The sequence below is a fragment of the Pan troglodytes genome, chromosome 18, assembly GCF_028858775.2.
Source record: "Pan troglodytes isolate AG18354 chromosome 18, NHGRI_mPanTro3-v2.0_pri, whole genome shotgun sequence".
Classification (NCBI taxonomy): Eukaryota; Metazoa; Chordata; class Mammalia; order Primates; family Hominidae; genus Pan; species Pan troglodytes.
The window spans coordinates 47,431,423-47,444,906 of NC_072416.2; the positions used below are offsets into that span (position 1 = coordinate 47,431,423).

General features: G+C 44.2%; 1 long non-coding RNA gene across 1 annotated transcript; it reads right to left on the bottom strand.

Moving 5' to 3' along the window:
* Positions 1 to 2,599: 2,599 nt before the first annotated feature.
* On the bottom strand, positions 2,600 to 12,615 carry LOC107968841 (uncharacterized). The gene is made up of 5 exons (XR_001710343.4): positions 12,484 to 12,615; positions 11,799 to 11,835; positions 11,138 to 11,503; positions 10,640 to 10,709; positions 2,600 to 3,336 (listed from the first exon to the last, which is right to left on the bottom strand). It is a non-coding gene; the product is annotated as an uncharacterized LOC107968841 (long non-coding RNA).
* Between the last annotated feature and the right edge of the window lie 869 nt (positions 12,616 to 13,484).

A 13,484-nucleotide genomic window follows, 5' to 3' on the forward strand; every position in this document is an offset into this window, starting at 1 on the left:
CCTGGTGGATGTAGACCCGGGCCTCCGCCTCCTCTCCACTGCCCGCCCTCCATCCTGCCCTCCCCGGAACAGACGGAAGCAGCGAGATCCTGAAATAGCCTCGCTCTCAGCGGTGAGACAGGAAGCCACCAGCCCCAGGACTGAAAGCCATCATGCAGTTGACACAGGGACCCCGCTGATGCCGCGTCATTTACCTTCGGGGGACTCGCAGCCGCCCCCGCAGCCTGGGTTGGGAGGCCGGTGGAGGTCGGCCAGAGGCGTGCTCCCTGGGGACATCCCAGGGAAGGCCCAATGATCACTTGCTCCAGAGCAAGTGGCTTCTTCCCCACTACCCTTCTCTGAAACCCCACACTCTGGTTCTTCCATCCCAGACCCAGAGGCTTGATTTACCCCATAAACAGTGTGGGGTCTATAGATTCTTTTCAGGGGCCATTAAACATGCTTGAGATCTAAAAAGAAAAAAATAATAATAATTGTGACTCTAAAATACAAGAATAAAACTGAAAAATCAAAATTACTAACAAGTTCAAAACCACAATTCTAAAACCCTTTTCACTTTTTAAGCAAAATAATTGTACAAAACAATTGCATTCTATGTAAGCTGAGTCAATTTTTTTAGTCTATTGTTGTAGTGTGGAAAAGGTTCTCGCACAGATCTTCAGTTGACCCCCCCAAAAAACTTACTCCTTTCACCTCCTAGAGGTAACTTTCTCTTGTCTTCCTGTGTCTAAATGGGACGGTGAGACAGAAAATCTGCAAGTCTGTACAACACCTCTCTTCCTGAATCTGCAGGACAGTCTCTGAGACTCCAGGGCACAGCCACTGTAAAAGCCAGTCTTCTGGAGCTATAGAGAGTTTTAGCACAGATCTGAATTCCTGGATGCATCCAGGAGCTAATTCTAAATGTCTGTCCCCCCAGCCCAAGATGTCAGTCACCTGTTTCATCTCTGCAAGTTTAATGGAAGATTCCAGGCTAGGAGTTAGGGGTGGGGGTTCTTAGACAAGCCTGGCCGTCTTTCTTATAGAAAGCGGAAATGCCATCGTTCTGCTCCAATGTCACCACCAAAAGTAGAGAAAAACAGGACAGACTGAGAGGGCCATTTTCATTAAGAAATAAGAGCAAGAAATAGCACCTTTCACCTGGGTGAAAGAGATCCAGTTCTTTGTGGAAGAGAAAGCTATTCTCACTGATTTCAGATGCAAACAAAGCGTGCCTGTGTCTTCCATCTTGACATCCACTTCCCTCACTTCCCTGACCTACAAGCCCTAAGCTAGGTCCATCCCAGCCCTGCCACTCTGCCCCTTCTCTACTGCCCCTTCTCCTCCAGGAAATCACATGTGGTTGATGGAGGGCAAATGCCTGCCCACTACCTGCCGGGTCCCCCAGTTGGCAGAAATCTTTCTCCACAGTCGGTGGGCAGGGTTGTGTTTATTTTGCAATTAACAAAGAACAAAGGAAGTGGCAGGGCGCTTGGAGGTGGTGCTTCTGGCTTGCTTTTGGGGACCTGAATTCCTGCCTTGCTCTTGGCTCTGTCGGCTCTGGCTCCTGGGGTGGGAGGGGAGTCACTGCCCTCAATCATTTCACAGCAGTCTGTGTCTTTTTTGGCCAGGTCACCAGCTGCAGCAGATGGGCCCTTTACTTTAAAAGAAAAGCAAAGAGCAAAGCTCTGCCCAAATGGGGCCCAGGGCGTGCTCAGGTCTGAGGTGATGAGTAAAGGTATCCCCCTTTACTCATTGATTGTGTCATTGAGGGACCAGCGGACCAAGAAATTCCCTGCCATGCGAGTGTCGGAGAACAGCCCCTTTGTCACGCCCTCTTCAAAGCGTGACCCGTGTCCCTGTGCACTACATTGGGATGAGACAGACCCCTGCTAACAAAAACAGGGAGATTTGGGGGTGCTTAGGGGATGTTGAGACAGCAGATAGGGCTCCAAGTTACCTACAGTAAACAAAGCAAATTATATTTACTTCCATGGGAGCCTGAGATTTTGACAGCAAAGAGAGACTTATGGTAGAGTTGTTGCTGCATTTATATTTAATAAATTTAAGAGAGGAGATGAAATAGACTTTAGCAAGGCTAGTGAAATATTTATAAAAGCACACCGAAGCCGTGTAAGGGAGAGAGAGGGAAATAAAACAGCTCGCATGTGGGATCAAATCGAGCAAGCCAGCTTTTAACCTGACAGCTCCCTGTGCACTGCGGGCAAGAGAGCTGCCAATGGGCCACAGATGCACCACACCTGAACTAGCCGGGAAGACAGGGAGGTGTAGGGAGGGGAGGACGGGGTGCAGACGGGTGTGTGTGCACAGGCACAGCCAGCTCCATGCAATCCAGGGCATCTGTCACACCTGTCCAGCTGCTCAGGTGCGCCTGGCACCTTACAATGCCAAGCAGAGCACATTCCCCCACCCCTGGCCTACATCCAGTTAAGCCTATGGCCTTGTAGGAACATACGGGGCTCCTGGAGTGGGGGGGCCTTAGATAGTGGGGGCTGAACACCCTGGGCTTCCATCTCTTAGGAGAGCCTGTCTGTCTTCAAGCCACTGTCCGAAAAAGGTCTAGTCTTGGGATGATGAGATTGAAGGGAAATGCATTAGATTTGTTAACTTGCAGATTTATAACATTTTTTAAATGCACAAGTACTACATATTCATAGTGGAAAGATAAAAAAGAAAAACAACAGATAAATTAACAAACATGCAAACCCCATCACCTATATGCTCAATCACTGTTGGCGTTTCCAGACTGGCTGCACATCTTTTATCAAGGGTGATTTTAATATTATGCAGGATCATTTCAGAGCAAGCTCTACTCACTACTGACATGTTACAGAATGTGCTGCTCTTTGTGCATCTCGTCCTTACCCTCAGATCAGGGCCTTTCTCTCTTTTCCTGTCCTGATCCAAATCTAAATTTATCTTGGAGACCCATCTCAGTCCTGTCTCTCCAAAAAGACACTCACAAGGCTTGTGCTTCCCTCCCTGTTTGTTTCTCCCTCCCTGCAGCCCCCATGTCATCTTTTAAGTCACCATGTTCATTCTTAGACTGTCTTGCTTGTTGGCCGTGCTGTGTGTTGACCTTTCTTGTCTTCCTATCCTCATGGAAGGTCCTGCATGATCTTTTATTTCTCTCTCTGCCTTCATCGAACATCCCCAGTACAGCTTAGGCCCACTGTGGGCTCAAGACAACACCCAACACCGCCTATAAGCACATCTTCTGGCTTCTGTAGAGTGCCGTGAATGACTTCTGCCCTCCGTAGAGTGCCGTGAATGACTTCTGCCCTCCCTTAGGGATTGCGATGACACTTGTCCTCCCAAGTGGCTGGAGGACAGGGCCTGAAATGGGGAGGTGGGAGACAGGAAGAGAAGTGGAAAACTGCTTTGCAGAAATCCCTTTGCCAAAAGCCAATCTAGAAATTCAGTTCACCAAATGACTGGCTGACCAGGCTACTGTGGGGTATTTTGGAAAGTTTTTGTTCTCTCACCCCAGTCTCTGCCCCTACCTCTGCCGTTTCTCATGCAAATACACAAGTTGTCCCAAAACTCTGCCTCTGCACCTGGCTTTTGGACTTACAGTGGCTCCAGAGGACTCTGCTGGATGGAGGCTAAGATGTGTGTCTGATAGTTCACTCAGCAAAGGGGACTCTGCTCAACAAGTTTTCTGCACATTGGCTTCGTGAATTGACCTAGTTCCCCTCCTGGGTTGGAGTGTTGACTCTTCTGTCTTCTCATCCTCATGGAAAAACCTGCATGGTCCTTTATTTTTCTCTCTCTCTCTCTCTCTCTCTCTGTCCCTCTCTCCCTCTTTTTTCCCTCTCTGAGGGAGGCTCGGGGGCCCATCTCCCTGGCCCCTAAGGCCTCCACCTCCAGCATCTGGCCTTGTGGACCTGGGATCCTGACACCTTCTCCTTCTTCCAGCTGACAGCCTCCTTTCTGCAGTCCCTGAGCCCTGACATACAGGATCTGGCTCATTTGAACAACTGCAAGGAGGGGCTGAGTGTTACAGGCACCTACAAGAGGCAGAAAAACAAGATAGAATTGGGCCAGGCCTGGACACTGTCTGAAGCTCCCTGGAGACTTCTGAATGAGGCATAGAACACAGGGTAGGATAATCAGCTTCCTTCCTGTCTCCCACCTCCCCATTTCATGCCCTATTCCCCAGCCAAGCCAAGACGCCCTGTTCCTTCTCACGTCTAGGCCTTTGCAGAAGCTGTGACCTCTGCCTGGAGCACCTCCACTCCTCTCTCCCTCTCTGCTTTCTACTTTTGTTAACAGCTCTAGTGAGACTCTATTTACACACAATAAATTGCACACTTTTAAAATGTTCAATGTGACAAGTTTTGACATATGTATACACCCATGAAACCATCACCAAAATCAAGGTGGGAAACCTGTCCATCACCACCAAAGTTTCCTCCTGGCTCGGTAATCCCTCCCACTCACCTCTTGTCCCCATAGCTAAGCAACCACTGATGGGCTTTCTATGCAGATTAATTTGCAGTTTCTAGCGTTTTATGTATATTGAACCATATGCTATGCACTCTTTTTATCCCTGAAATGCTTCTTTCACTAAGCATTTATTTTGAGATCCATCCACATTCTTGTGTATATCAGTAGCTCATGCCTTTCTTTTGCCAAGTGATATTCCATTGTATGAATGCCATGCAATTTGCTTATCCATGAATATGTAGGTTGTTGACAGTTTGTAGCCATTAAAAATAAAGCTGCTATGAATACTCATGTACAAGTTTTTGGATGTACACCTGCTTTAATTCATCTTGATAAATACCCTAGGAGTGGCATGGTTGGATTGTACGACAGGTGTATGTTCAAATTTCAAAGAAACCACCAAACTGTTTTCAAATCAGCAGAATAAAAGAGTTCTAGTTTTTCCACACCATGACCAACAATTGGTCTGTCTCGTTAATCTTAACCAGTCTAATAGATGATCAGTGGTAGCTAGCTCCTAGTGATATGAATTTGCATTTCTCTAATGGCTAAAGATGTTGAGCAGCTTTTCATGTGTTTATTGCCATCCATGTATCTTCTTTGGTGAAGTCTCTGTTCAAATCATTTGCCATTTTCCATTGTTTTGTGTTCTTATTATTGAATTTTGAAAGGTCTTTATATATTCTAGAAACAAACCTGTTATCAAATATATGATTGAGAATATTTTATCAAATTCTGTGGTTTGTCCTTTCATTCTTCTAGTGGCAGCTTCTAAAGAGCATCAGTTTTTCATTTTAATGTAAATGTATCTTTAAAATGTAAATTTTAAAGTCTAACGTATCTTTTTTTTTCTTTTAGGAGTCATGATTTTTGTGTTCTCTCTAAGAAACTTTTGCCCAATCCAAAGTCACAAAAGCTTCCTCCTGTTTTCTTAAAGAATTTGTATGGCTTTATATTTTACATTTAGGCTTATGATGCATTTTGTGTCAAAGTCTGTATGTGTAAGGTATAAATCAGAGTTGACTTATTTTGTGTATTGACATCCGTTGTTTCAACACTATTTGTTGAAATGACTATCTTTTCTCACTGAATCACCTTTGCACCTTTGTCAAAAGTCAGTTGTCCACATGTAGAGACAGAGCTCTATTTCTGGGTTCTCTATTCTGTTCTATTCATCTCTTTCTCCGTCTTTACTCCAGTACTACAGGCTCTTGATTACTATGGCCTTATTCTCAGTCTCAAAATCAGATAATATTGGTCCCAACTTTGTCTTTTTCAAAATTGGTTTGGCTATTCTAGCTCCCTTTACATTTCCAAATCAATTTGAGAATCTTCAAAATAGCCTACAGGAATTTTGATTAGGGTTGCTCTGAATCTGTAGATAAATTTGGGAAGAACTGACATCTTAAAAATATTGAGTTTTCTGACCCATGAACAAAGCATGTCTCTATTTATTTAGATCTTCCTTAATTTCTCTCAGCATTGTTTTAGAGTTTCCAGTGTACAGATCTTACACGTCTCTTCTCAGACTTATCTCTAAGTGTTTCATGGTTTTTGATGCTACGGTAAGTGGTATTTAAAATTTTAAGTTCTGATGGCTCCTTGTTAGTGTATAAAAATACAACTGATTATGTATATTGATCTTGTATTCTGTAACCCTGCTAAATATCTTCATTGGTCCTAGTGGCTGTTTTATAGGTGTCATCAGATTTTCTATACAGACGATCATGTTATCTGCAAATGCAAACGTTTTTACTTCTTTCTCTCTTTCTTTGTCTTCCCCCTATTTCACTGGCTAGCACCTCTAGTACAATATTGAATAGAAGCAGTGAGGGACGACATTCTTGACTTGTTCCTTAAGAGAAATACGTTCAATTTTTCATTATGTATGATGTTACCTGCAGGTTTTTCCAGTTAAAGAAGTTTTCTTCTATTCCTAATTTGTTGAGATTTTTTAAAAAATCATCAATGGGTATTGAATTTCATTGAATGTTTTTTTCTGTGGCTATTAAAGTGATCATACCATTTTTTCCCTAGTTTATGAATAAAATGAATTGCACTGATCAATTTCCTAATACTAAACCACCTTGGTCATGATATGTTATCCTTTGTATATGTCACTGAATTCAATTTCCTAAAATTTTACTTAGATTTTTTGCATCTATGTGCATAAAGGATATTGATCTGTAGTTCCCTTTTCTTGTAATGGCTTTGTCTGGTTTTGAAGACAGGATAATGCAGGCCTTATAGGATGAGATGGAAATATTCCCTCTTCTTCAATTTCCTGGAAGATTTTGTGTGTAGTTGGTATTATTGCTTTTTTAAATGTTTGACAGAATTCACAAGTGAAGCCACCTTGGCCTAGGGCTTACTTTATCAGAAAGTTTTTAATTACAAATTCAATTATTTTAATAAACATGGAGCCATTCAGGTTATCTGTTTCTTCTTGGATGAAATTTGGTAGTTTGCAATGTTCAAGGATTTTGTCCATTTCATCTAAGATAGAGAGATGTTCATAATACTCCCTTATTATCCTTTTAATATCTATATATTATGTAATGTTGTCAACTATCTCATTGTTGATATTTGGTTCTTTTTTTTTGAGATGGAGTCTCACTCTGTTGTCCAGGCTGGAGTGCAGTAGCACAATCTCGGCTCACTACAATCTCAGCCTCCCAGCTTCGAGCGATTCTTCTGTTTCAGCCTCCCAAGTAGCTGGGATTACAGGCACCCACCACCATGCCCAGCGAATTTTTGTATTTTTAGCAGAGATGGGGTTTCACCATGTTAGCCAGGCTTGTCTCGAACTCCTGACCTCAAGTGATCTGCCCGCCTCAGCCTCCCAAAGTGCTGGGATTATAGACATGAGCCACCATGCCCAGCTGATATTTGGTAATTTCTGTCTTCCCTTTTTCTTGATCAGTCTGACTAGAGGCTTACTATTTTTATTGATCTTCTAAAAGAACTAGCTTTTGGTTTTATTGTTTTTCTGTTCTCTATATGCTCTATTTCATTAGTCTACTCTGATCTTTATTTTCTTTATTCTGCTTATCTTGAGCTTAATTTGCTCTTGTATTTTCTAGTTTTTTTAAGGCAAAAGATGAGATAACTGATTTGAGACCTTTATTCCTTTCTAATATGAGAATTCAGTACTATAAATTTCCGTGTCAGCACTGCTTTAGAGATATCTCACAAATCTTGATATAATGTATTATCACTTCCACTCAGTTAAAAATACTCTCTTTCAGTCGGGTGCGGTGGCTCACGCCTGTAATCCCAGCACTTTGGGAGGCTGAGACAGGCAGATCACTTGAGGTCAAGAGTTCGAGACCAGCCTGGCCAATACAGTGAAACCCTGTCTCTACTAAAAATACAAAAATTAGCCAGGCATGGTGGTGCACGCCTGTAGTCCCAGCTACTCAGGAGGCTGAGACAGGAGAATCACTTGAACCTAGGAGGTGGAGGTTGCAGTGAGCTCAGATCGCACCATTGCGCTCCAGCCTGGGTGTCTCAGCGAGACTCTCTCTCAAAAAAAAAAAAAAAAAAAAAATATATATATATATACACATACATATATATATATACACATATATATAAAAGAAATCAAAAGGGGAAAAGAGAGTGTATATATATATATATGTGTGCGTGTGTGTGTGTATATATATGTGTGTGTGTATATATATATATATATATATACACACTCTCTTTTCCCCTTTTGATTTCTTTTTTGAACCACAGCTTGTATAGAAAGTGTCACTTTGTTTCCAAATATTTGGAGTCTTTCCAAAGATCTTTCTGTTATTCATTTCTAATGTAATTTCGTTATGGTCAGAGAACACACTGCATGGTTTAAATCCTTTTAAATTTATTAAGGCTCATTTTATGGCCAATAATACAGTCTATCTTGGCCAATGTGTATTCCGTGTGTACTTACAAAGAATGTGTATTCTGCTATTGTTGGGTGGAATGTTATATAAAGGTCAATTTGGTCAAGTTGGTTAATAGAGTTGTTTAAGTCTTCTATACTCCTATTGATTTTCTGTCTATTAATTATTGAGAGGGGGTATTAAGATCTCTGTCCATAATTGCAGGTTTGTCTATTTCTCTTGCAGTCTTATTATTTTTTCCTTAATTATTTGAAGCTCTGTTAACGGGTATATAAAAATTTAGAATTGTCATATCCTCTCAATGTACTGACCCCTTTAGTTTTATAAAATGACCTTTTTACCCTAGTAATATTCTTTGGTCTGAAATCTACCTTATCTACTTTCTTTTGATGACTGTTAGCATGTTATACCTTTTTCCATCCTTTTACTTTTAACCCTATTTGTGTATTTCCATTTAAAACGGAGTCCTTAAGCTTTTGTGTGTCTGAACAAATCTTTATTTTGCTTCATTTTTGAAAAATATTTTCACTAGGAATAGAATTCTGGTTTGACAGTTCTTTGATACTTAAACTTGATGTGCCACCATTTTCTGCATGTTTTTGTGTTTGGAGTTCATTGAGCTTCTTGGATCTGTGGGTTTATGGGTCTCATAAAGTTTGGAAAAATTTTGGCCTCTATTCCTGCCCTGTTCGCTTTGGGCCACCCCAATTCCATGTATATTAGACCACTGAACGTTGTGCCATGGCTCACGTATACTCTTTCAATGTATTTTTTAAAATTGTGTTTGCTCTCTTTATTTCATGTTGGATAGTTTATATGGCTATGTCTTCAAGTTCGCCAGGCTTTTCCTCTGCAATGTGTCATCTCCTATTAATTCCATGCCGTGCACTTTTCAGTCTCAGACACTGTAGTCTTCATTTCTAGTAGTCTGATTGCATCTTTTTCATGTTTTCTCTATTTCTAATTAACTTCTTGAACATACAGGATACAATCATAAGATCTGTTTTAATGACCTTGTCTGCTAAGTCTAACATTTACATCAGTTCTGGATCAGTTTTGATGGAATGATTTTCCTCTTCATCATGGGTCATATTCTCCCACTTCTTTGCACAGCTGGTAATTTGTAAATGGATGCCAGACATAATGAATTTTACCTTTCTAGGTGCTGGGCACGTTTGTATTCCTATAAATATTCTTGAGCTTTGTTCTGGATGCAGTTAAAGCACTTGGAGACAGTTTCATCCTTTGGGGTCTTATTTTCTAGATTTGCCAGGTGGGGCCAGAATAGGGCTCAGTCTAAGGCTAATCATTTCCCACTACTGAGGCAAGAGTTTCCTGAGGGCCCTACTCGATCCCTGTGAATTATTAGGTCCTCTAGTCTGGCTGGCCGGAACAGGCACTATTCTTTGTGTGAGCACCAGATACTCTTCACTCTGATCCTCTGAATGATTAATTCCCAAGCTCCAGATAGTTCCCTCACATGCACATGCTGACTGATTTTCTGCCGAATACTTGAGCAGAATCTCCAGAGCTCTTTCTGAGTGCAGCTCTTTCCTCTTAGACCTTCCTGCCTGCAGACTCTCACCACCTTGGTCCTGACTCTCAGCTCTGTCCCCTCAACTCAGGAGGCCTACCAGTCTTCCTCTTTGGTTCCCCCTCCTTGTGCCATGGCTCAGAAGCCCTCTCAAGGCAGTAAGCTGGTGCAATCACAGGGCTCGCATCATTTGCCTCTCTTCTCTCAGGGAACACTGTCCTGTATTCCTTAATGTCCAGTGTCTTACAAACCACCATTTCATACATTTCGTCCAGTTTTTTCAGGCAGAAGGGTAAATATGGCTCTTGTTACTCCATCTTGGCTGGAAGTAGAAGTTCCCTCACTAATAGCTCATAAATCTTCACAATTCAGCCCACGTGTCACCTCCTCCAGGAAGCCTTCCCTCATGGCCTACAGACCAGGTTAAGTGTTCCTGCTATGGACCCCCCACAGCCATAATGCTTCATCTATCACAGTTCTTATTCATCTATATTGTTATTGCTTATTTATTTGTCCACCTCCTCAACTAGACTAAAGGTTCCTAAACATAGGGGTCTGTGTTTTGTTCACTAGACTCTGTCTGGCACATAATAAGTGCTTGACTAATGCTGGCAATTTTGAACACGTCTTTTAGCTCCAGAAGATTAAAACAACGTTATCAGGGTTTTTCCCCCTGTGTACAGTCAAATACTGGGGACAGGGAAGTTTCATCTAGAAAGGTAGGGGTGTAAGGGGCACCTGCACCCCCTGGGGCAGCATGCTAACTCACCTATTTGTGTCTTCAAGACCCCAGAAATCACAGCTGGTAGGTAGTCAAGCAGCAGTGCTCCGGGGCGATTCTGAGGTAAGGATTGCAGGCAGAACCAGGGAGGAAGTTAAACAAGGGCTGGGCTTCCTGAGGATGCAGGGAGCTTCCCGGTGTCATAGTGAAAATCCTGTGGCTATGCAGCCATGTCATCCCCGTTTCCCCCCAAACATCAGGGTTCCCAAAGTCTCAAGGTTTTGTGGAGGGCCCCCAGCCTAGGTAGTTAGGGAGTAAAGCAAGTTTGCCAAATGACGGGATTTCAAATAATATTCAAGTCTATATTTGGTGAGGGGAAAAAAACTCACGCTTTTTCAAAGAATGAAAGGTTCCCCCACCCTCCCCTTCCTTTCTCTTCAATGATGGCATTTCCATAAGAGAAACTGCTTGATAGGCCTGTTCCCTTTAAATTATTTTCTAACAATCCAGGCAGTCATACGCACCGGCTGCCTCTCCTTGGCTCACCTTTCCTTTCAATTACTTTCGTTCTTCAGCTGAACAATGGCAGCGTCGCAGCCCCTCCTGGCTGGGACTGCTACCACTCAGCGCCTCTGCGGCCAGGTGGCCAGGCTGGGCTCCGGCTTTGTTCCCCTGGCCAGACGGCCGTCGTTTCATCTTCCTGTCTCCCCTTTCTGTGCCATTTAAACTTTAACCTGGTAGTAACTTTGCCCGCCTTGATTCCCGATTCAAAGGCTGGCAGATGAAAAGCCCTCCCCTTGGATGTGGCTTGAAAACTTCATCCTCAGTCTCTCTCTGTCTTTGAACTGCCTTGGAGCCTTTTTGCTCAGGCTGTTTTATTCTCCCTGGGACTCTAGCTTTTAGGCCTGGGGGCTTAGGAAAAACAGCAATAGGGGCTTCGCAGTTGGGGCCCTGGAGGACCCCCAAGTTCCCCTGAGGTGGGCAACTCAGGTGCCCCCAACACACACACCATCCCACCCCAGGGGCCTGGGATCTGTAGCCCAGGAGATCATCTCTGGCCTTCAGGGCCAGTCCCCTGCCTCCACGCAGCCCTCCCCCATTCCGGCTTCCCTTCACAAGCCCCAGACCCACAGCAACTTCAAGGCTTCTAGCCCCAGGTGGGTCTTCCAGAAACTTTTTCCTTTTCAATGCCAGGCAGACCACTTACTGCTCTCAGATGTCGGGCAAGGCACAATGGGAGAATTCTGCAATCACAGAAAAATTCAGGAAGTCAAGACCAAATGGGACAGTGGGGAAAATAAACCACGGAGAGGGTTAGAAGTAAACTCAAAAGCAGACACAACTTTTCCTTCTCCTCCTCCTCCTCCTCCTCCTCCTCCAAGCAGGCCCCATATGACCAGGCCAGGCAGCACTGCCAAAGTCTCATGTGGCCCTGCTGTGTTGGATCCTCAGCTATGCTGGCATTTGTCTACCAAGAGTAGTCTGTGTGCCACCCTTGTCTCTGCTGACAGAGGTAACGAATACTGAAGCGAGTTAAATGGTGGCCCTCAAAAAAATATGTCCCCATTCTAACTCCTGGAATCTGTGAATGTTACCTTATACGGAAAAGGGTCTTTGTAGGTGTAATTATTTAAGGATCCTGAGATCATCCTGGGCTAAATTCAATGACAAGTATCCTTATAAGAGACAAACAGCGAAGAGACACAAAGACAGAGGCAGAGATTAGAGGGATGTGGCCATGAGCCAAAGAACACCTGGTGCCACCAGAAGCTGGAAGAGGCAAGGACCAGATTGTCCCCAGAGGCTTCAGAGGGAGTGCAGCCTCGCGGATACCTTGATTTTGGATTTCTGGGCTTCTGTTACTTTAAGCCAGCAAGCTAGTGACAATTTACCTTCAGGAAACTAATGTAAGTATGCAAAGTGCGGACAGGAGTTGCTATGGTCCTCACCGGAACCTGGTGCTGGGTGATGGCTCAGCCCCTCCCCACCCTGAGGACAGGCTCCCGCAAGTCTCAGCCTATCACAGTTGTCCCAGGACCCTTACCAGTGATTGGCTTAAGGGTGGGCATGTGACCCCATTTTAGCCAATGAGAGGGGAGGGGATGGTGTCCTGGGGAAAAATGGCTCCTCTTCCTTCCTAGAGTGTGACCATCTCTACCTGTGCGCCCACACGGCTGGCCTGAACATGAGGGTGAGAGGGAGCAATGGAAAGGCCTGCAGAATGTGGGGCAGGAACAGGTTATGATGCAAGCCAGAGCCTAATCTCAACTGCAAACTTCCCACCAACGTAGAATATAGGAAAATGCTTCCTAAAGATGAAACTCTGATTCAAGACACTGGGGTCCCTGAAGGGACAACCTGGGCCTGAATCATGTCTCCTGATAGAAACAGAATATATCCGGGTATTGGGAGTGGAAGGAGCAGGACAGGGCCACCAGGAGTCTCCCAGCATGACGGGTTGGGAAGCCCCCTGGAATAGAGTGCCTTCTAAAGGGAAAGCCGGGAACACCAGCTTAGCTTTAACAAAGGTCTGAGCTCAGGGCAGGGAAAGGCCAGGACTCTAGTGTCTGGCAGGTATAGATTTGTCTCCTGACCACACCTCCTGGATTCATGCTCCAAGTCCTTGGGAGTGAGAAGAGCTTCTCTACAAAAATTGAAATTTTGGTTTTCATCAAAATTCAAAAGACAGTGAGACCAAGTAGCCTCACCATGGGGGCCACTAACAGAGAGCAGTAGTGATGGGAAGCCCACTGCAGCTCCAAAGTTTGGGAGTGTCAGCCCACCAGCACTGGGGGAGAGGTGCTCAGAGACCACTGTAGGGTCAGCGGGGAGGACGGCCCAAAGGAGACAGCCAGACCTGGAGGGCCCAAGGCGTGGCTAGCTGACATCATGG